The sequence below is a fragment of the Lepeophtheirus salmonis genome, chromosome 4 (genome assembly GCF_016086655.4).
Source record: "Lepeophtheirus salmonis chromosome 4, UVic_Lsal_1.4, whole genome shotgun sequence".
Taxonomy (NCBI): domain Eukaryota; kingdom Metazoa; phylum Arthropoda; class Copepoda; order Siphonostomatoida; family Caligidae; genus Lepeophtheirus; species Lepeophtheirus salmonis.
Window position 1 is genome coordinate 26,890,180 of NC_052134.2, and position 25,586 is coordinate 26,915,765.

Here is a 25,586-nt window from a genome sequence, read left to right on the forward strand (position 1 = left end):
AGAAGATATCCTTCAGTTTTGGAAGACGTTGTCCACTACTACTTTTGTTAGAGGGGATTATAAGGAGCTGGTAATGCTGGTAATTCTCCACATAATTGAGGGACATGATAAAAGTTTCGACTGTTCATCTGACCTGGTGCCTTACACAAAGCAAGGTGGAAGTCTAAGCTTCTTTATGCTATAAAAATCGATCAGCTCAGCAAAAATGTAGTTCAAGAAATAACTCAGGGTGACTGGAAATTTGTGACTGGAAAGCAGCAGAAACTAAATCGCTTTGTACGCTTTTTTATTTTTGGTTACCTGACTTCGTTGTTTACAGCTCCCCTTCCTTCAGCAACGCCTTTGATTGATCTCATACCAGTCAATAACTTGATCAATTATATGAAGATCTATAAATTTTGTGTAGATGCAGCAATCAAGACATTCTATGTACCTTTGTGGTACATAACTGAAGAACTCGTACCGTTAGCATTATTTTTTGAACAATTTAGAAGTGACATCAAAACATGCATGGTATCGAAACTACTGACTTTAAGACAAAAACTCTGCAGTTAGATATTCCCTTCCAAATCAAAGAAACAGATTTTTTTTTTAAAGTAGTTTTGTATTCAAAAATTGACGAATGATCTATGTATTCATATGTGTAAAGTAGTTACAAATTTAATTATAATTGTAAATCTTTATTATACCAAAATTACCGAAAATTAGGTTCTGCTAATTCTGATTATGTTGGGGCAACTGCTTCGCCCTAATGTCCATTCGGCAAAATGTCTGTTCGGCAAAGTTGCCATTCGGCAAAGTGTCTCTTCAACAAAATGGCAACTATGGATCTTGGATAAGTGAATGAATCGATCTTCTGGTAGAATCCGGTTTTTTTAATTCACAGATTTGCTTAAAAATGATTGTATCTCTAAATGCTTTCATTTTGTAGGAACAAGTTCTTTTAAAATGTTGTCAGAAAATTTTGGATTCGTCTCTTTTTCGTTTCTTGCCAATTTATTTTTTCGTATACAAATTATAATACCATTTACAAACATACATTTATTACCATATAATATATGTTAATGTGTTTTTATAAATGTTTAGTTTTTTTGCTTATGTCTGACAAATCGTCAATACTGCTGTGACTTACCCTAAAATGTAGCTTGGGGGAAAGCTGTTATACAAATTCAGTGTAAAAAAGTTGTAAGTATGTTATATATAAATGCTTCCACTTGCACAAGACAGGAAGAAACATTTCTTCTTGTTAAAATATTTTTTCTTGTCATTGTCATGAAAAGACCTTCATTTAGTATGACAAAATTAGCATTGTTAATGTATTGGTTAACGTTTTATGTGGTATGGTTCGGTCCTGAGAAAAAAAATAAGTAAATTTTATACCTTTTGATTTCTGCACGTAACCTCAGCTAATTTTTCCTCAATGAAAAAAATTTACATTCATGTATTTTATCTGTAAACGATTAGATTCTAGACTTTTTTTAATCATACTTTCTTTTTTTTTAAGAAAATACATATTCAATAGTAAGCCATGTATTATATAAAACTAACTTTGGCCCCTAAAAAGCAAAAAAAAAAACACGATCCATCTTTTAATTAAGAAGTCCAAATTATAAATTTATTAATGTAATTACTATTAAAAGTTTGTAAGAAGAAATATATATTAATGTTATTACACTTATAAGAAACTAAAAAAATGTGTTTTAGTTATATAGTATGTTCAAGACATAAATCAAACGAAAGAAAAGTCCTTCCAATTAAAACTTTTTGATTTTTAGACTTATGTACTGACTATCCACGTTTATACTTTTTATGGCTTTATAGAAGCATATTACGTAAAAAAGTAAATTAAACAGATTGGTGGCTCTGAATATTTGTTATTCTTGGATTTTTTTCATTGGTTTTCAATTAATAAAAAGTATTCTTAAAATTGTACGTTTTTGGGAAATTAAACATAGCAGAGTACCATTAGTTAAAAATTAATTTAAAAAATGCATTCAAAGGTTCAATAACCAATAGCATGGTGAAGTTAGGTTGCAGTAGTCATCCTTAAGGGTTCTAGGGATAATATTGGCAGAAGGCTGTCTAACATCAATTAATTATTCATTTTAATAAAATCTCTAACATTATACATACAAATAAAACATTTAAGAATTGATAGGCAAAACTTTAAAAATTATCTTTGGACTATATTATACACAAAAAAAAAATGCCGTAATGGTATTGCATGTGCTGATTCCAAAACCAATATAATATATTGTTGTAGGGTATATGTCAGTTACCACTCTAGTACCAGTATACCAAAGTACACTAGGAGTGGCAATTGAAAAAAAAATAATAAAATTTATTGCATCCTCTGTTACTGAACATTCTATAGAATCCATATTAGTGAATGGGGTTAAAAAACCAAATTAAAGGAATTCAACTACATGATAAACAGTTGAACGATTATATTAACCACGCCACTTAAATTTTGTCTCACTTTTTTTATTTTCCCATCCATTTTTACTCATAAATATTAATTAAAATTCAAAGAATATTTTGTATTGAAGCAAAATAAATTTTTGATTTAAATCATCTTAACAACATGAGTTTGGGTTTCAAAAAGATAAAATTTGTTATTGCTAAAGTAAAAAAATTCAATTTTTTTTCATGAAATTTTTATGGAAAAGGTATTATTTTATGCAAAAAAGCTACAATATCATAATTTTTTTTTAGAAACAGTTGTATTATCAATCCGTTCTCACATTGAAAAAATAAATCTAATAAATTAGAAGGAAAATAGAAGAACGACTTTTAAGCGGAAGAGTTCATTCAATTCCCTAAGGCTCGATAAAAATTGGCTAAATATATGAATAAATCCTGAAAAAACCATCATCAAGATAATATCCGTGCTCACTAAAAAAGGGTTCATAATTAAAGCATCAATTTACTATTTATATTAAAAGGAATAGTAGATTTTAATTCAGGCCTGATATGTTTAATGAATTATACTTCCCATACCCTTTGAAAAAACTTAAACCTCTCTCTGTGATGATGGTCTATCTCCTTGGCAATCAAAATAGTCGGACTCGGCCATTTCAATCATTATATACCTTCCAGAGCATGGTAGTATCTTTGACATCAAAATTACAGAAACAGAATGGATGAAACCAAAATTGAACATGATTGACTTTTACAATATTAGGCCATTAAAAATATTCACTTTTTTATCCACCTGCTTGTTTTTTAGCCTTTATTGCAGAAGAAAATATAAAACATGGCGTATCTTCCCTTTGCTCAAACAATAGTGAGTTAAACAATAACAAAATTGAAGGTTTTTTAGTACGAAATCCTACTTTTCTAACGCCATCTAGAGTAAACCCATTGCACTTAAATAACGTGAGATACACATTAAAAAAGCCATATATTGGAAAAATAATAGATTTCATTCTCCTACACTTATTTTATTTTAGAAATATAAGCAGATGTTAATGTATCATAGTTAAAACTAAATACTCGTTGCATATATATTGTCAGATTCAGACACTCACAACATATTAATTATTTGGATGATTTATCTGCTTATTATTTTTTTTGTTGGACATTTTGTATATCTAACGTATTATTCTCCTACCAGAAATGTAATTACGATTAGATTAGTGATATTGAGTTCCCTCATTAAAAACTCATTTATTTTCTTGATTAAATAAGATCTTTAAGAAGTTTATTTGCTACAAATTAATTTAAAATAATAAATGATGTAATTTAATACCAAAACTCAGTGAATAATCTTAATCTAATTATCACAAATGATGAAAAATTATTTATAAAACTTATTACAATTTTGATTATATTATTATGTGTTTCAAAAAATAATTTGTTTTTATAAAATTCTTTATTAATGGTCCAACTAATTCAACTATTCAAAAGTATTTGTTTAAAACTTTTTTTGATTTTTCTTGAGATCGGCTGTATTTTTTTAGTAGTGAAGAAAGTATAAATGACCTACTATTTGTCGAAATAATAAGGAAGAACTTTGTAAAATAGAGAAATTGTAATTTTATATATTTGCAAAGTGGTAAAAAAATAATTACAATTTTGTAATGAGGGTACATACAACTTTTATTTTCTAAAAGTATACCTCGAAGTTATTAATATTGTAACCTAGCGCATAATTGGAGTCAAATAGGAAATAATTATCTTTTTAAATGATAAACATGACTAGAATAATTTTATTATCAAAAAAAGAAAAAATCTCTTTACAAGCAAATATGTCCCTCCAAAAAAAAGCAGGTTACTTAAAGTTCAATAATTACGTTCTGCCTTTTTAACACATCCAAAAAAGAAAAATGTAGAAGATTAATATGGTTCATTGTTTCCAATGCTGACAGTTCGACAGATCATCGTTGACAGAATGAATTGCTCTGGATCCAACATAGTGTCAAGCAGGGCCGTACGTCAGTATTGCGCTTTGTCCGCTTCAGCGGACCAAAAAAACAAAAAAACCTTACTCAACCGTCCACCAATCATATAGATATGTAAATATAGATGAATTAAGTCATAATTAATTATTAAAATCTATTATATATATGTAACTTATGACCAACTCATAATAGTACTGAGTCATTATAATAAAATTACATATTTGTAGCACGTCCACCCAAAAGGAAGCTAGATAATTTTTCTCAAAATTGAACATGGAATACATTTTCTCTGTAGTCAACAACAACAATATTCCCTCTGCAGAGGACTCTGAGACTAGCGACAATGTCCAGGGAGGTGAAAAGAGCAAGACTGAGGAGATGGAGCTGTGGACGGAGGCCCAGAGTACCCTGTCGTCTTCACGAGCCAGCTGGGTGACCTGATACTTACCGGGCGGGAGCCAAAGCGGAAGGACATCTAGACCAGAACTAGAGTGGAAACTGAGTGGGAAACTGTGCCTAAAGTCGAGAGAGATCATCCTCTACAGGCCAAGTTACAAACATACAGTCCTCAGATAGATGACAAATACTCCAGAGACTTTCAATATGATTGGTTCCATAAGTTTCCGTGGCTAAAATATGACGAGGTTGAAAAGTCAGCCAAGTGTTTCGCCTGTTCCATATTTTCCATTTCCAACCTTGGGAAATTTGAGTTCAAAACATGGAAAAACAGTTCCTCGTTGAAAGTTCATTCTAACAACAAAAACACAAACTGTCGATGGAAAAGTGGATCAATTTCCTCACATCAAAGAGAAAGAATACCTCGGTTCTCGGCCATGTTCAGTCTCAACATGCTGAGGAAGTCGTGAAGTGGCGAGCTTATTTGAGGTATCTTTTCCAAGCTATTGGGTTCCTCGCAAAGCAAGGATTGGCTTTTAGGGGCAATTCCGAAACAAGAGAAAAGTTGACGGAATCTAATGAAAACAATCGAGGAAACTTCTTGGAGCTTTTGTCCCTGCGTTCACACGGCAATCATATTCTCAAAGATAAACTGGAGGCCGAAGTCAAAAAATTTGGTTCAACTGGGGCAAGTTTTGCCAAATGGACTTCACCTGACATCCAAAATGAGCTGATAGAGATTATAGCATCCAAAGTGACGGAAAATATAATTGAAGATATCAAGACTTGTGCTGGCGATGATGACTACTGGTTCTCTGTGATTGTTGATGAGACATCAGATATGTCAAACACGGAGCAGTTCAGTCTGTCACTGGGATATCTGACGAGTGAAGGCATCAAAAAAGAGAGCTTCCTCAAGTTTGTAAAAGTTACCCAGACTGACGGCAAATATTTGTTTGAGAAGCTTCACGAGGCTGTCAAGGATCTTGGCCTTAAGCCTGCCCGCACTGTCTCCCTGGCCGTGGACGGTGCCTCCAACATATCCGGCATCAAGAAGGGTCTTGCCGCCAGGTGGAAGGAAGCAGCCCCACTGTGTGTCTACATCCACTGCTACGCCCATGTCCTCAATCTTGTAGTCAAGGATCTTCTCTCAGATAAAACCCTGTTGAGAAATACAATGGGGACAGTACAAATTTTATACAACTTCATTGAAGGGTCACCAAAGAGGTCAGTAATCTACAAGTCGGTGAAGATAACAAGTAAAGATGAGGAGCATGCCAAGGTGATGACCCTGAAGAACCATTCTGCTACCCGCTGGAGTCTCCACTACGATGCTGTACACGCTGTATCTCTAGGGATGGTCAGAATCATGAAGACCCTCATAATAATGAGAAAAGATAAAGATACATTGTCGAGTTCAACAGCAACTTCTCTGCTCAACAGCATCTTTAGTCACGAATTTGTTTTCGGCATTGAACTGTTGAAGACACTCCTCAGACACACATCTAGCTTGTCAGATGAACTTCAAGGTAGAAAGGTTGACCTAACAAAGGCCCGGAAACACGTCAACCCAGTGATTAGGACTCTTGAAGATCTTAAGAATGAGAAAATCTTTGAATCAATCTGGAAACTTGCTGAGTTGAAGTCGTCTGAGATGAAAACAGTATTTGACCAGGAGGACTCAATTGATTTGGAATTCAAGGAGGCGAAGATTCCAAGGAGAATACAGTGGAAAGGAACAACTGAATCCTACTTCCATGAAACACATTTCGATGTTGCAATCAATAAGATTGTACTAGAGCTTCAGAGCAGATTTGCCACCGACGATACAAACATCACAATGGATCTCATTGCAATCGTCAATGACAGTGAAGTGGAGACCTGTGTCATTGAGCGTGTCGCCAAGCACTACAGACTTGAACTGGAGCAGCTCCGGTTAGACCATGCAATCTTCCTGCAATTCAAGATTAATATTATAATGTTTCATTTTGCATTATATGTTTAAAATTTATGTTTCTCTAGGCAGATATTGACACAGAAGACATGGTTTCGTCACAAATTGCTGCGGAGTTAATAAGCTCGGGAGTGTTCCGCCTGATTCCGGAGCTATACAAGGTGATCGTTATCCTTGCCTCAATGCCCATCAGCAGCTGTGAGGCGGAGCGGTCATCCTCCTGTCTCAGAAGGCTCAAGAACCACATGAGGACCGCCATGGACCAGGAGAGGCTCTCCTCCCTCACCCTCTTGAACATGGACAGGGTGATGGTGGACAAGGTGCTACATGAAGACATGGACAGTTTGATTGACACCTTTGCGTCAAGGAAAGAGAGGAAAAACTTCTTCTTCTGATCATGATAAAGAACCCATACATTTTTCTTCATTTTTTTCAAACACATCACCACGTATACATGCGAGTTAAGAACATCAAGACTTGTGAACATAATTTATTTTATGTCGATGTAACCGTTTCATGGTATATTATAATCTCGTTCATTATCTTCCTCCATTATTATTTTAAAAATATTTAAGGAGGTTTAAATTGTTTGACTTAATTGTATAGTTCAAAAATTTTCTCTCATTCTTGCACCGTGCATTTTATACTCCATTATACTCCTTCCTTTATGAATAGGTCGGCATTGACTTTCCGTCTAGAGTTTTTCATTTTCATTTTATTTTCCCAATGTTTGCCTCAAGAAAATAATGGTCAGACAGTCCATTGGACGATATTCTTGCAAGATTTAATCTATGCTGTAGCATTTGCCCTGTTTAAATTTCCCACGTTCACCACTGAAAATCAACCGTTCACCCTTGTAAAGCGGACCAAAAAATCTTCCTGACATACGGCACTGGTGTCAAGAGTACTCCGATTAAGGAGGGACATGAGGCTTTATTTATTTATACCACCGAGGTCACTCATTCAGATTTAAAAATTTATCTTTCGGCCGTTGTAATTTGAAGGTTCAATCTCACTTAGGAGATGCGTAACTGAAGGTCTGGTTTCTTACCCTTACTGATCATCCTTTCATAAGATAACCTTGATGAGGTCAATAGGACCCATGAAGGCTCGATACTGGAATTTAATTCCAATCCGTCGAAGAAAACTCTCTTTTTATTCTCGAGGCACAATAATCTTCACTCTTCCTACACTATCTGTACAATGAGAAATTCGAAGATTTTTATTGAACTTCAATTGAAGTACATACCCCTTGTCCAACCAGTGGTAAGAATATTAACTCTTATTTAATATATATTGAGCTTAAGTTTACCCTAAATAAAGTATTCCTTGATCTTCTTTATTTCCAGTTAGGGTATGACTGAAAATGGCAGGAACGGTAGGAGCAGAATAATTTTTGTTGTAGTAAGCGTTTATTTGGTCAAATCTATTATAAAAGGACCTAAAGTAGAAATCTAACCACTTTTTTATATTTTAATGATGGTGTTTTTCATTGACCTACAGTTGTATACTTGTCTTTCAATCTGGACTTATTATTACTGCTACAAGTAAAGCTTTTTCTACAGTTTCAAATTCGGGGAAATGTATTTTGATTAAACTGAGGTGATAATTGTATTTATTCTTTTTATTTGTTATTCTGAAGGTCATTTGAAAGATCAATTCAGAGCTTCCTTTATGGAGTTTATTTTCTTTGAAAGAGCCTGCAATGAAGAGTGTGGAATTATATACATATAATAGTACTTTTAATAGTTCCTTTTAAGTGTCTAGACTTAGAAAATTATATATCTTCAAAGAAATAATTTTATGCTATTTAAAATAAAGTTGGGCTCAGTGCAAACAATCTTTCTCGATCATGAAAATAATCTCTTAAACTGGTAAATCCAAGGATTTTCTCTTCGCAAAAAAGATATCATTTTAACAAAACCTGCTAGAAACGAATATAAAAGAAGATGATCGACAAACTTACAATAGGAATACGTCATATCAATAACGAATTATAAAAAGTCAAAATAACATTATAAAAATAGCAAAATTTGTGTTGGCTCCAAAGATTTCTTACTTTTAATTAAGTTCAGTAATATCCATTAATAAAAAACAGAATACCAACAGACGCAAATAGACCTCAAAAAATTTTATGTGCAATGTGTACTTTAGTGAACTACCTTAAAAACAATCTTGAACAAAAATCAAAAAGAAAAGATAATGTCCAACATATTCTCTTAGATTATAAATACACACTGCTTAATATTTAATTGACATATTTCAGCCAATAATATGGTCTGTTTTCAAATTTTTGGGATCAATTGAGGAATGTTAAATTTAGTTTAGAACCACGATATTGCCTTTGAAACATAATCCATCAATTTCTATTTTTTTTTTTTTTTCATTATTAAAATTTCTTTAGTTCCAGTTTTTGTTATAATCTCGGCTTTTCCGTAAAAATTAGTTATGAAGAAAAATATTGGCCAAATGAATATACTTACGCATTGGGGGGGATAAATCAATGGCAATAAAACTTTAGTAGTAAGTGATGAACAATCTACTTTTTGCTGGAGCTTGGGGTTTGATTGGGAAATACATTTTTTTACTTGCGAGCTAAAAATTCAATTGCGCATGACTAGAATTCATGTAACTCTTTTTATAAGAATATGCTATGTCTGAAATTTCACATCTCATTCTGCATCTAAAACATTTATTATTTTCCAAATACAGAGAAATTGTTCTAATATGGAACAGTTTACAAATAAATCATTTACCTGAAACATAAATATTGTGTGAGTTTTTTGTCCTTAACTCTTTGTCCATCATTTTTTCCCATGTATCAATATCTAATATAATGGCCACCAAAGGGATCTTTTTTATGATACTGAAATACATGTGAACCTCAAGGTTGGTCTTATATTCGAGAACAATTTTAAAAGTTTTGGTTTCGTAACAGGTAGGTTAGTTTTGATTGCAATACTAGCGTTAAGTTAATGATACTATGAGTATTATTTTTGCTTAACCCTTTGTAATGAAAATATTTGTAGTAACGCAGTTAGTGAACTGGGTAAATAATAAACCCCAAAAATGAAGGGTATTGAACAGTAATACCCATAACGTCAAATAAAGTTAGTATATTTTTTTACTATTCCAAATATTTTGTACTCTTAAATATACATTATCAAGCTAAAAATACTTGTATAAATATAAGACATCGAGAAAAAGTAAAACTTTATTTTAAAATAATATTAACAATAAGTTGCGTATATTATGTGTTATAAATACTAGAATAAAATAATTTTGTAGCTACTGATGTACGCCTCAGTCCCCACATTGTACCAAAGACGAATTAATAGTTGGTAAAAGTACGAATAAATCCTAAACATGGTATTATCAAAATAAATAAAGCATGGCATATAATCAGATATATGTTTTAGGAACATACTGAAAAGTATTGGAAATAAAATGTATTTGAAAGAAAGAGACACTTTTTATCAAGTTTGAGGTGCACAATATCCCATTTCACTAGTTTAAAAAACACACGCACCTATATATAAAATAGATAGTTGATTTATATTTGTTGTGATTGACCTGTGTAATATTTTTTACTATACAAAGTAAAAGAAAGCTTATTTTATTATTATCTGGATTATATATTATTTTCAATCACTTCCTTTAAAATAAAATTCGATTACAATTCATTAATTCTATGAAATATAATATACAGAGGAGCTACAACTTTCCCTACTTCCATTTTTAATTCAATTTGAGTCAAAGTATTAAGTAAAAGACAAAACTTTTTTATGAAATTTGATACAGGAAGCACCAACTTTTTCATTCATTTTTAATGAGCTTGAACATTATTATTACTACTACTACCAACACCACACCACCAAGGCTCAAATGTGTTTTGTAGAAGAAAAGATGCCACATTTATTTTGAAGTCATTTATAATTCATGGATTTCTCACTTTTCCATACACGAAATAAATCTCAGTTTATATCTTTTCTCTGTATATATCTACATATATACCTATCTCTGAATGAATTCGGATATCCACTTAAATTTCAAAGCAATATATACCATATATTATGTAAACTGTGCCCTTCACAGTTTGTGTCATTTATAATTTACATACCTAATTTCAAATATACTAGAATACACAAATATAAAGATATAATACTATTTTTTTATTCATAATAATGTTAAGTTTTTCAAGTTGTGGTCCAACAACTAACTATAAATAAAGCTTCTTCAAATTATTTATACAATTAATATTTAATTAATTAGACTATAAAACTACACTTTTTTGTTTGTCTTGAGATGGAAAAAGGATGAACATTGAAGAATGTAAATAGTTCATTCAAAATATTACTTAGTTATTTATCTATTATAGTAAGATTTTTCAGGGAAAGGCCATAAAGTTTTATTATTTTTCACCGTTTTAAGATTCAAAACATATAAAAGCACTCACTGTAAGAAAGACTAAAACTTTTTTGTCAGTTCTAGTTTAGAATCAAACCGTCAAAAGTCTTCAACTACTAATAGATGAATGAATAAGCAATTCGCATGGACCAAAGCATTTACTGCTGCAAATTCTAAAAAAATCCTATGGGCAATACTCTCATTTCCAAAAATTATCTCCAATGAAATTGTTTGAATTATTTTTCAGTAATGATATTCTCGAACATATGAAATTGTTGATACTCAATGCTGGACGTAGTAGTTGAAATATCTCAACTAAAAGTTTTCATTGCTATATTAATAATGAAAGGCTATAATCCTCCTCCAATAACCCATATGTTCAGATCTAAGTCCATAGATATTTTTAATCAAACTGTTTCTAATGCAATGAGAAAAAAGAGGCGAGAAATATTTAACATTATCCAAAAAATACAAGTGTTCTAGATATTTCTGACCAATACACACAACTTCGGCCTCTTATCGATCATTTACAAAAAAATGTATGCTTTATTGTGTACCAACGAGAACTATTTCTCGATGAAGCGATGGTGGAGTATTTTGTAAGCACGGGTGCAAACAAGCTAATGGGATTTGTTCGATTTGGTTATATGGTTAGCTGCCAAAATAATTCAAACCGTTATTTATCTGCTTTTTATCTTTATAAAGGCAAATATTTTCATGGTGATACAGAATTGGAATAAAAAACAAGGAAAAAGTCCTCCGAATATCATTCATTCTTTCATTTATTGCCATTTTATTGTAATTAGAAGAAGGATTTACCATATTGTTTCATTTTTAATAATCTTTTTACTACATTTTCCTTGTTGAAAGAGCTTCAGGAAAGAAGATATCATTGTACTTGTACGTTACGTTCGAATCGTCTTGATAAAATTGTTCCCTAAAATCAATAATGTCCATGAATAAAGAAGATTTTTGGATGCTATCAAAGGAATATGTGATGAGTCGAAGCTCCATGTTAATCGATGGAAAGATCGCATCGTATCGACCTTACTTTGCAAAAATCCGATCGGAAAAACTAGATGTTACTCAAAACAACTCAATAAACATATTTCTGTGAATATACTTCATGTTAGACAACTAAAATATATGTGAATAATTATCGAATCAATGAAAATATAAATGTCTATTGAGTTTGAATTAGGAGTAAAAAGTGATGGTGGCCTCTTTTCACGTGGTTGATTGATGCAGCATTCTAAATGCATGGACTCTTACAAGAAGTACAGAAAAAACTATGGATACATAAAAATTATGTATGGACATAGTAATGTCTTATCTTTTACACTTCCAAAATAAACCCAAGTCATCAGGCAGGGTATCTGCATCAAAGCATCAAAGCGGGGTGAAAATGATATACGTTACGATCTAATGGCTCCTTTTGTTCAATCCACTCCCAATGGAGGAAGACAAAGATTTCAAGGAAAGATTCGCAGATTTGCTCATAATATTCAAAATGCAATGTTGGTTTACGTATTTTGTACTTTCAAAAATATCATATTTGTTAATATTTATAATTTATTTGCGTGTTTGCAGAGTATATTAGGGAAAAAATAACTTGCGTATGTGAATCTATATTATTCTAGTAGTCCCTATAGTACCATCTTATTTTTCCAGAAACGAATAGAAAAAAAAATTTAATTTTTCATAATAGTAATTATTATATCTCAATGTTTATTTAAAATTAATTTTATTAAAATTCAAAAACTTTTCTTTTCTCTTATATAACGGGTTAAGTGCTTATCACTCGAATTATCATCTTAGAACCACAAAATCGTTACTTTTTCTTTTTAAACTTAAAAAAAGAGAAAAATATCAAAAATGGAAGAATTTGTACAGAATACAGAAATAAATTAAAGTCATATTTACAATAAGCGACATAAATTCTCGTTTGCTTTGCCTATTTCGATCTCAGAAATTCTCAGAAACATTTTTTGCAAATGTCATTCCTTGTTTAAAAAAAAATATATATTTTTTTTTTAATTTTCTACTTTTTATAAATAAAATTTAGATTTTCTTTCAGTTGCATTATTTTTGTAATAAACTCTTTACATAAGTGTTCAATAAATATTACATAGTCCAGCTACGATCAACCGGAATTTTCTAAAAGGGAGGGATAAGCGCTCACTCATAAACTCTCCCTCCTTTTTTTTTTTTTCAAAATTAGTGTTCCTTAAAAGCTTTGGAAATTACTTATCGCTTCCTCCTTAAAGAAAGGAACTCTGGCATGGGTTCCTACTGCAGTAATTATTCGTCAAGCTAATGTATTCACATTTGACGCCGGTTTTATGGCTTGAATTGCTTCTAACTCTTTAGCATTATGAACTGGAAGAGGGACTCAAACAAAACTCAGAACAAAGATACATTTGAATTTTAAACAGAGGGAGGGAATTTTAATGAATTTATCAATTTACTCCATACTAAACAAATGTAAATACCTATCGATTTGGATAGGTTCCTATCTAATTTACAACCTTTCAAGAAATCTTTTCAAAATTTGATATGAACTTTTGTTCCAATGAGAACTAAAACAAGGCATTTTCAATCAATATGACTAGAAATGGTTTGTCTAGTGACAACAAAGTGAATTATTTTAACCTCTATGCCTCTAAAAACTCATAGACTTTGAATTACTTTTATCTGAATCTCTTCTTTTTTTTTATCCCTTGGTTCCAATAAGACATCGAATATATCACTACATAATACAAGCAAATGTAACAGTGGAATACTTTTTGTATGGGGCTTTTTAGCTCCATAATGATATTATTTCTCTATAATATACATAAATTCATTTGAATGTATGAAAAAATAGTTTTCTTTTGTATATATGACACTTACAGACACGTATTTAAGATGTTTAGTGTTATGAAATAAAATCGTCATCAGGTTTTATTTTTTCCTCTTTGGGTAAAATTTTTTGATATATAATGTTTGAGTCAAAGACATCTATATTTGTCTTTGAGTTAATAGAGTGTCGTAATAATAAAGTTCTAGGCATACTATAATACTCATAAATTGTAATTAATTAAGCAATTTTGAAAATGATGTATTTATCCCATTTGTAAAATACATATAAATTCATTATCAAATTGTCTGCATAATTATTCTCTACTCCGATTTTTTTACACAAAGATTTCTAACATGATCAGTTACTTGTTGATAATCTAAAGGTAACTATGAAATGGTAGAAGTTTGGAAAAATCTGAGTAATTAACGTATTTCTAAAATGTATTTCTTGTAGAAATTAACTTTCTTCTTACAAAATAATAAATAAATATAAAGGAAATATACAAATTATAACTTTTATAAGTCTCCAAAACATTAACTTTAATTAATAGCATAGGATATATTCTATGCAAGAGATATCAATAATTAAACATCTGTCGCTTTCCTTTAAATCTTAATTTGGCTACTTCCCTGGGATATTTAGCCACCGAAACATTTATTAATATTAAAGGAATATAAAGCTATATTTGATCTAAGAAATTAAGTACATATGATAATATAAGGATCAGCAAACAAAATGAGTACTTCTAGACCATAATATTTGATACTGTTGAATAAATAATCCTAAACATTAGCTTTAAATTAATAAGTTATTATGTGAAACAAATCATGTATAATGTAAATAACATTTTTCATCTAATTTTTTGATATTCATCGTATCTTCTTTTGAGGAGAGAGGGGTTTCTTTTTAATAGAGTTGAAAAATATTATTTTTACTGAGACGTAGACCATTTCAAAAGGGGATTTTTATATTGTTGTGATCATTAGATCGTGTTAATATAGTATATCTGTTTTAAAGTCTAGAATTTGCCCTACCTGTTTGATTTAAAATCCTAAATTCATCCCCAGGGGATCTTGAGTAACGTTTTTTTCCTCCATTTGTGTGTGTTCCTCCTACTCTCAAGGGAATGCATCACACATTGTGTAAAGAATAAATGTGTACCTGAGAAGAGGAAACCTGATAGAATTATGAATGAAAATCCAACTTATTGTCCTCCTTAAACATTACCTAATGTGAAGAAAATACCTAGAATGTGTTATGCAAAGGCTTTTTCGACGAGAGAGAAAAATGTAACGGAAGCTGTAAAAAAATAAATCTAAACTCTATGTTTAGATGGGAAACATTTGTTATCTCTTTAACAGAATCAGATAGTAATCGTACGTTTAACAATGTTAACTAAAAGCCTATTAAAGTGTATAATGCAGCTCTTCATTTTGGCTTCACTGAAGATGAATTAGCTGTGGTCCAGGATTGTGCATCCTTCTATACCAAAGTTTCCAAGGACGACCGCTTCTGATTGCAATTGTTAAAATAAAGGCTATATAAAAATAAATAAATAAAATATATAGTTGCTGTATAATAATCAAATGGTAAGATTAAGTCTGTTTGCATAAAAATTAAGGATATCGAAAATGTCGAAAAATGTTGAATTTCGATAAATTTTTATATTACAGCGGTTAATACTTTAAAAAGAGTCGATGAATAATGGTGTTTTTTTTTCTGATTTTAACTTATCTAATTAAACATCATGATAATTATTCTTTCTTTCCCCCTAAGTATTCTTCAAGTCACCATGTTGATTATCGATTTCTTTTTTTTTTAATGCCCATTCTACAGTAGATTTTAATTATTAGTTATGTATATTAACCCAAGGTTAGACTGTCTTGTAATCCGGCTTTTCTGAATTTTCAATTTTATGTATCGTACTGACTGCTGGGCAAGACAGGCAGATTTAGAGAAAACACAAAACCAATCATATTCTATGGCATCATTATGAAAAAGCGTGGTTGAAGTCTAACAAGGTATGACCTTATATTTCTATTAACCTTGATATCAACCAACCTTATTCAATGGTGAGGATAACCAAGTTATTATTGTACTACATAACATTTTCTCTAAAGAGAGGATTTGACTTTTTCCCTGGAATCGAAATTGGCATCAGGAATGTTATTTTTAATTTACGATTCCTATTCTTATTTATTAATTGTATCGAACTATTTATTAGTTTTTTAAGTTATAATAAATAGCCCCTCCCCAAATTATGAAATTTTTGCTTTTTACTATAAAATCTAATATTTCAACTTTCATTTAATTTTTCACATTTTTTTTCCGAAAAATTTAATTTTCTGTAAATAACTATGGAGTTTTGAAATGTTTCTTCACTAAGAATTTAAAGGAATACATTTTTTTGAAACAACTGGGGACTTTTGAAAAAAAAATTCCAAACATTTTAATATTTGATATTTTATTTTTCCTTAAAAGCTGTAGATTTTGATAACTTTTTTTTAAGTTGTAAGGATTTTAGAAATTTTTATACAAAAAAAAATATTTTTTTGTGAAGAGCTGTGAATTTTTGAATTTATTTGTGAATAGTTGTGGATTTAAAGAAAATTTAAATATCAAATTATATATTGGAAATTATTTTCCAAAATATTTAATATATGAACCGTTTTTATTAAGATTTTATTTTTTCAAAAAAAAAATACGACAAATCCAGCTTCTCCCTAAAATATAATCCTGTGAACGCCCCTGATACCAAAACCGTATTAATATAAAATATCAAAGAATCCGAGTCGGCATCACTAATTTTTAGTGGAATCACATCAATATCTGAATTTTTTTGGTATTGTCCCATAGTTAGCAAAAATATAGGACCTTTTTTTCAAGCAAATAGGGTTAAAAAGGAGGCATTTAGAAGGACACCCAAAATTTACTTCTTTTTTTTTTTTTGCATTTTTATCAGTTTGTCCTCAAACTTTTAAGCCCTTATTCCTACAATAATGGAACTTCCATAGTTTTCAAAATTTTATATGAGTTAAGTCAATTAACAATCAATATTGTGTTGCCACGACGGATGAGGATCCGAAACGGTTCTGCTATCAGGTTCTGGAATATGGACCAGATTCCCTTTCGGCTTTGATTAAATGAAACATTTTCAATTCGTCAGGGATAAAACGGATACCTGGGGACCTTTATCTAGAAGAAAATGAATTAAATTTGTATTTTCTTTAATTAATAAAAAATTATTAGAAATAAGATGTCTTGATGTCCTCCCCCGTAATTTTGCGTCATTCCGAATTGAAAAAAATTAAAATATGACCCAATATATAACACAATATCAACAACAGACAAAGAGTACAAATTAAATTTCTTATTAAATAATTTTTTAATTTATTTTTCTTGCATCTTTGTTTAGGATAATAACAAAAGAGGGAGAAAATAATATCAGCAGGCAAAATAAGAATACATTAATATTTCAGATTAGTTAAAATCATCGTGCTATTTATACTTTAAACATACACTCAAAACATCAAATGATTTCTTAATTATTTTTAAAAAGCTACTATTAGACTGGCAAAGATTTTATCGCGTTCTTTTAGCTACTATAAAAAATATTTGTTTGTTAATACATACTTCTAAAAACTAAAGAAATTACTTCTCTTTGATGACCCCGTTCTAAGCAATTAGTCTGCTCCATCACATAATTTTATCTTGTACTAATTAGAGAAACTTTGTTGTGGAAGAAAAATGATTTTTTTGATTGGATTTAAGAATAATTATCTTCTCTCTTTTTTCATACAAAAAAATGTATCCATTTTCTTCATGAAGACAATAACATACTATTACATAGATATATGTATAGCATACCTGCATAATAAATTAAATTTAACCATTTATAGAATGAGCTCTATAACAATAACATTTAGCTATTTTACTATAGTTCTTATATATAAAATTATCTACATTAAATCAAATAAAAAGTGAAAAAAAGTGTACTATGAACACTTACATCATCATAATGTGAGTTAAAAAGTATAAAATATTCAAGTCACGAACTTTTTAAAATCTACATAAATCATTTGTATTTAAAAAATACAAATGTGAAATCCCCTACAGAAAAAATAAAGAGCGGAAGAATTAGCACATTATTTAAGTTAAATGGAAATTCAACCGTCCTAATTTCTTATATATTTTATGATTTTTTTAATTAGTATGAATATTTTGAAATGACTAATTTATTCATATAAATATATATTACTTAGGGTTCTATGTAATTGGTATTTTTTTACCTAAAGTTACTTTCAACCTTCATAAAGGTATTTTGGATATATGGTAAAAAAGTTAAGCACACCTTAATTTCATACTATTAAATAGTGTTTAATGCTTGACAAAATAAATTACAAAAGATGGAGGGATTAATTATTTAATCCGAATTCAAAAAATTTTTCATGACATATTCATTAAAATGGTGAAATCTAAGTAGTAAAAAAGTATTTTCGCTCTAGAAGTAATTTCTTTAATGGATTGAAGCAATGATAGTCCAAATGATGATGGTAACAAAGAATTATGTGGTTGTTGTTTTTTTTGAAAATTTGCTAATAAAAAAACCACATCTCGGGTTGTAAAATCTACTAAAGTGGACACATTTGCATATAACGGGTGATTTAAAAACTTGTGAAAATATAATTTGCGATAACAATTTGACCAGAAATGGAAAAGTTGGTCTGATCAACTAAAAAAAAATTGTAATATTTAAACTCTGTTTGATGCCCAAATTGGAGTAGAAGGAGAGGGGTCTCGACCCCATTGATCACAATTGCTAGAATAAGTTTCCACGTAGAATTAGACAATTATACAATCATTTTTAGTTTGCATCGGTATATTTCTAATTATGTATTTTTATAGTAATTTTCTGTGTCAAGGGTGAAAGGAATTTATGACATAGAAGTTGCTCCCATGATAATTATTACATTCATCCTGTAACTATACTGTACCGGTTCATGGTATATATAGAAAAAGTTGTAATTATTTACTTAATGAGATGTGGTCTCTTCCAGCCTAATCCTCAGATAACGGACTGAATCCGAGACAGCCCCCCCCCCTCCCCCGACATACTCCATAAAAGACGAACTAACCTCCTCCTCCATATAATGAGACTTTCCATTTACTTTCATGATCCTCCAAAGTGCTAATCGGCCGAATATTTCAAAAAAGTCAATATCCCTTTCCTCCTAACCAATAATATTTATTCGCCTTGAAAGGTTCCTATAATTGAATTACAACTATCCCCTGTAGCTGTCTACAATTTTCATATTTAAAGAGAAAGTATAACTTGCAGGCTAACTTGTACAGGGTATCCACTTACGAATAGAATTATTACCCTGGGAATCCAAAGTTGCGTGTCCACCTTAATTAATATCATGGACTTCTTATCAGGTGAGGGCACAACACTGGCCACATTATAGTTTTTTTTTAAATATATATATCACACTGTTGACAAAAGGTTTCCAACCAAGGAACTTTGTTTGTTTTGTCTTGACCTGGTTCTCTATCTCTGAGAATTATTTTTGGGAGATTTACTTGTTTGTGATCTTCTTTGAAAGGGGGGGGGGGATAAGAAAATATATATATCATATATATTGATGATGTTGTGGAACTATATTGCTGATCTAATTTTATTGTAATTAATTATTTAAGTGCTAAGAGATGTTTCTTTATTAGTATTATTTTAGATAAGTTGAAATCAATATAAAATTAATAGAATAATAATTGTAATGTGTAATTTTCAATATCATTAAAACCATGAAACATATTTATTTATATTACAAAAAAGAACCACAGGTTACCAACCCCTGGCCTATATCATCTTTTAACAAATTAAATAATGTATTTTTCAAACTATTTATATCTTACAACAAACTTTGCAGATATAAAAGATTTATAAAAGTTCCATTGAAAAGAGTTGATATGTAAATAGGAGCAATGGAAGATAAGAACAAATGATAACAAATTTATACATACATTATACATAAACTTTTTGTTATTAGCCAAATTAAGCAAATTATTCTCAAAAATAAAGTTAAAGGCCCATGGATAGAAAAAAAAGTTAATCGAGATTTAACTTTTTAAGCTGGTAGAATATAAAAAGTTTGCAAAGTTATTTGGTATGTGAAAAAATAGTTAATGCAAAAAAAAAAAAATCCAAAATAACACAAAAATCCAACACACACAAAAAAGTTTATATTTGCCGCCAGATGGTGAGAACAAAGTTATATTGTTATTTTTTTATAGTCTGTATAAAAACAACCATATACGAAGAAGTTTGTGGCAAGAGATAAAAATAGCCATCATCATTACTAATACTATTTGAAAAATGGCTATGTTTTCATCAGCACTTTTTTAGACATATTTGGGCAAGAAAGAAGAATTTAAGGTATAGTCATCTCCTTTCCCTAAATATAATATTATCACAAATTCGAATATATATTAATTTTCTAGTATAACTAATACTAAATACAATTAAAACAAGCAATAACTAGAGTTAATTTTTGTTTAAGAAAAAAAGAAGTGCGAGGAGAAGGCAAGAGCAATACTGATACTAATGATTTAAGAACCTTACTCATATCCACTGTTCTGTTCATCTGTTCTATGGTTTTGGAGGGACAAAATGTATTACGGCTATAAAGAGGATATATTAAAAATTGTTGTTGTTGTTTTTTTAGCTCGCCTGTTTTGTTTTTTTGGAGTGGGCCAACTGAAGTATAAATATTACTTTCTTAAACTCTTGCCATTATTACTTAATAAAGAGGAATGAACTTCCTTTTCTACTTCATTCCATTATATTCAAATCCTGATTTAACATTTATGTCGTTTCATTCAAGACAGAGACTTAACTTGAGGAATTGTTGCAGAGTTATAATTGCAAATCCTCGTTGGACTCAGAATAGAATTGAGGATCAACATCGGAGTAATTCATGCCTATCTCCTTGTTTATTTCCTTATCTCCCTTGTAAAAGCTGCCTGTACCTGATCTAATGAAACGTTACGAGATCAAAGACGCTTTTCTCTATAAAAAAAAATTCAAATTGCCATTGTGATTCCCGGTTCCTTTTTTTAACATCCTCAAAATGTTCTCGGTTAGTATCCCTAAGGATACATGTCACTGCATATTCTGCCTTAAGTCGGATTGCCACATGTATCGTGCGTGTACACGTCTTAGTGTATATTTATAAATAATATCGGAAGAAGAGTTGCTCTAACAAAAATATCATTTATATATACACTAATACGTGTACACGCACGAAAGATGTCGTAACCCGCCTTTCCTCTTAACTTACTCTATTCTCCTGCTAGGTCTCTTTTTATGGAAAAAATCATTCAATGAATGTTGTGTAGTTACCCATGTATAAAGTTGATAATCTTGTAGAGAAAAATGGGTGCAAGGAGAAGGGGGGAGGGAGAGAAATACTTATAGTATCATTGTTTAAAATACTGATGTGATTATCAGCTGCCTGCTTTTATTATAATTTTTGAGGGTATAACGAAAGTATTTATGGGCAAAATGTTTAATGAAGGTATACTGCGTATAATTGACTATCCCTTACAGTAGATTTGAAAACGTCACACTCCATGCAATTGTAATTCATTATGAACCTTATTCTCAGAATAATAGCTAATGAAACGACAAAGTAGAGTATTTCGAAATATATTTGAAGTTCCAGGTTTAAAAAAGAAGGCTTCAATTAAATATAATCTACATACTAAAAAATATACCATCATACATTTATGTTAAATATACAAAATTAAACAATTGTAATCATATAACTAATAATAACAATAAATTATAAATACAGAATATTGAAATAATAGATTGATCAAAATAATATTTTCTTGTTCAAACATCGGAATTCAGTCAAATATGTCATAACTTTAGGTTGCAAAACACAAGCGAGAAGTGGAGTTTAATCAAAAAGATAATCGCCCCTTTTTCTTCATGTCGATGTTACTATATACAATTGTGCACATGATAGATATATCTCAACGGATGAGATCTAAATAATTATTAATAATAAAGTAAATGTTAAAATCATAAAATTAGACAATAAATATACTAATTTAAAAAATGTTAGAATTAAATCCATTGTAAAGATTGAGATCAAAAGCTAATTATGTAGTAATGTCCGGCGATATTACTCCTTATTAAGAGCATCCAAAAAGATTTTCCCCCCCATTATTTATGCTTGTATAACAACATACTATTATCATGAAGGATAAACACAATTGCTAATTATAATGCTACACCCAATGCAACTACCGCCGTTGTTGTGACTATTTAAGCAGTTAATTTTGATTTTTAATGAGTTGTGTATTATAATTCTTGATATTGTATCTAAAATAGAATCATATTTTACGGTTAGATTTAAAAAAATGAATACTTACTATTAAATGGTACAAAATGCAGAGTTCCATTTCGAAATAAGTAAATATTTTATACTTTTTACTGATAACTTTGATCGTAATTTGGTGTGGATGACTCAAAACATGCTGAAAATTATCTCAACTTCACAATTTACAATGGGGGTATTTCTATAAATGACATCAGTACCAACATCCTCCATTAATTTAATGATAATTCCTCGGGAAGGGTGGGTTTACCCGTATATTTCTCCATAAATTTTTTGAACGTTGATGATTAGCAATGGATAAGGTGCAATAAGCATTTTTGTGAGATCAAAGTTAAAATCGGACTTGATGTAATCATCATTAACCTGATTTTATAGGTGAATATCAATGCTCTTGATATGAGATGAGGATAATAAGAGGCGTTTAATTTTAGACAAGGGACTAAAGGCACATTTATATCGACAAATCCGACAAGCCATCTGCGTCTCGTCCGGTAAGTATTTCCAAATTCTTGGGCCTCCATTTCTGAAATCCAGACAGAAGGCGACGTTATTTTAGGGATTTTATTCAGTTCTCTATTGACTATCAGTATCTAATATTATATTAATATTGAATAATAATGGCGGTAATTGATAACGTTCTTGATAGAGGAAGATGTTTATTATTTTAGTCACTGGACAATGATACCATAAGTCTTTCTCCCCCCTTCTCCATGCACGCGTTTTTCTCTACAGGATAATCAACTTTGCCCATGTAGATATTTGGGAATTAACCCCTAGAATTCAAAATGTTTTTATTTATCTTACATAATGATAACACTTTTGAGAATTGAGGGACGCATTCCTATTACCTATAGAATAATATTATCACACAATGATACAATTTTAATTTGATTATTTTATAACAAAGTAGTGAACTCTTTCAACATTTATCAGACTACATAAAATATTTAAGATGTCTGAGATAAAATTAAATGTAACACATAACTTTATTTCCCTTAATTATATTTTATATCCCTCCATTCCAAATTCACATTTACAATTATAAATTAATAGAAAATGAATGGAAGGACGTAGCTCAATGAACAACGCGCTTCGGAGAAATTATTCTATTGAACTCAATGTGCGTATGATTGTGTCACGGTATTTCCTACAAAAGGAAATTTACTTGATGAATATGAACTTCAAAGACAATTCCTATATCAGATGAAGTAGTTGTAATACTTAATCAGTTATCTTTAATCCATGCAACTCCATCTGTCTAATAAAAAATTTTTTTTTTAAAGAATGGTTAAAAAACAATAATAAACTAAAATGAACATGAAATATTCGAGGTTTTTCCACTTCCCCAAAGGGATGATATTGAGTCTTCTTATAAAAACTTCCTTTCCCAATCCATATTTCATGGCACTCCCTCATGAAAGTATGATCGAGTAAACTTCACAACTTTATACTCTTCATTTTATTCGGTATGAGGTATACGGTTAAATAGTATTTCACCATATCTACGTATATCTTCTTCCATTTGCATATTACATGTAGCAGATTTTTTTAAATGCAGAGTACGTTACTCCCGATCGTCGTTTTTCTTCCCATCTTTTGTGGGTCTGAAAGGAACGTCCATGCCTTTACCTCAAATTCCAATATATTCACAATCCTAACTTTTTCAGTTTTGATGCACTTAGAAAAAACATAAAATTGATCATCTATTTTTCTGCAGTCAAAGGTGCATACTTTGTATACTAAAGATTTATATATATAGCTCCTATGGTCTATTTTATTTCCTCTCCCCATTTCCATTATTTAATCAATGTGTTCTGACTAGAGGGTTTTTTAATATATTATTTTTATAGAAAATTCAAATCCTGTGTTTCTTTGGCTCTTTTTATGCTGGGGGCATTTCTAAACTATTTCATATCCCTTATGATTGATACATTTAATCAAATAATCATTTTAGCTACTTCATATGATACAAACTTGGATTTACCATATTTTTTACAGATTTGTCTTAAAGTAACATATTGAGCGTCATTTGGATCAACAATTTATGTAACTTTAACACATTTTACACATCTTAGATGTTAAAAGAAATAATAAAGTATATTTTTATATTCTATTTTAGGATTAATTAATTATTAAAACAAGAAGATTGGATCCATAACTGTAAACTGGAGATGGTACAAAACCTTTGAAATGGATCAATTAACTATTTAAATGAACTTATTTTGTCATTTTTAAAAGCCAGTAGATTACCAAAAATTATTTGAGTGATTTTAACTATGAAAAAATGTTTTTTTATAATCTTCAGAAAGTGCTGATTTCAGATTATGCATAAAAAAGATTTATGGGGTATATTTATTGTGCCAAGTTATCAAAATAAAAGGCTAAAATTATATCACTTTTACCATGCATATTCGTCACTAACACTTATCAATAATTTGGTGGATTTTTAATTATTTTTCTTAAAAATGTAGTCGTGCAATTTATAATCATTTTAAACTTCTAACTATGGTCCTTATTTTACATTGAATCTCGATCACTTTTTTATCCCCCCTTCCCCCCGCCAAAAAAAAATAGATAATATCTATATACTGGTAGGGAAGTATACAAAATGTATAATGTATAAGATATGCGGAAAATATAGTTGCAGCAAACTAAAACATTCAATAAATTATATAGATTTTCTTGATAATTGTTTTTGAGTAAAAAAAATATAAGTATTCCAACAACTAAGCATCTATAGAAATAGTTTTATTATAATTTAATTATTTTAACGACTAGTTTTTACTCACATTATGTGTTTATACATACGTATTATGTGCTCACATTAAATTTTAATGTGAGTTCCCAGTTATTTAAATGCTAATGTATGTAAGTAAGATAGTTTTTACTTAGTTTATGACCAGCAAGGCGATAATGAAAGGGTTGATAGCACAAATCTTATATTTAAGATGGACTTTCTAATACCTTGATTTTCTAGAACTTGCTGATATTGCTGAAAAAGATAAAATTGAAACTGTTCTTGATAATTAATTTCATTTTAAAAAATTGAACATAAAACCGAAAAGTTTTTGTCTCGTTTTTTCTATTTTCGTTTCTAGAAAATACTGCATTATGACATTTTATAAATAAAAAACATAAATATTAAATGCATCGGAAGCAGCTTATATATTGATATAAAT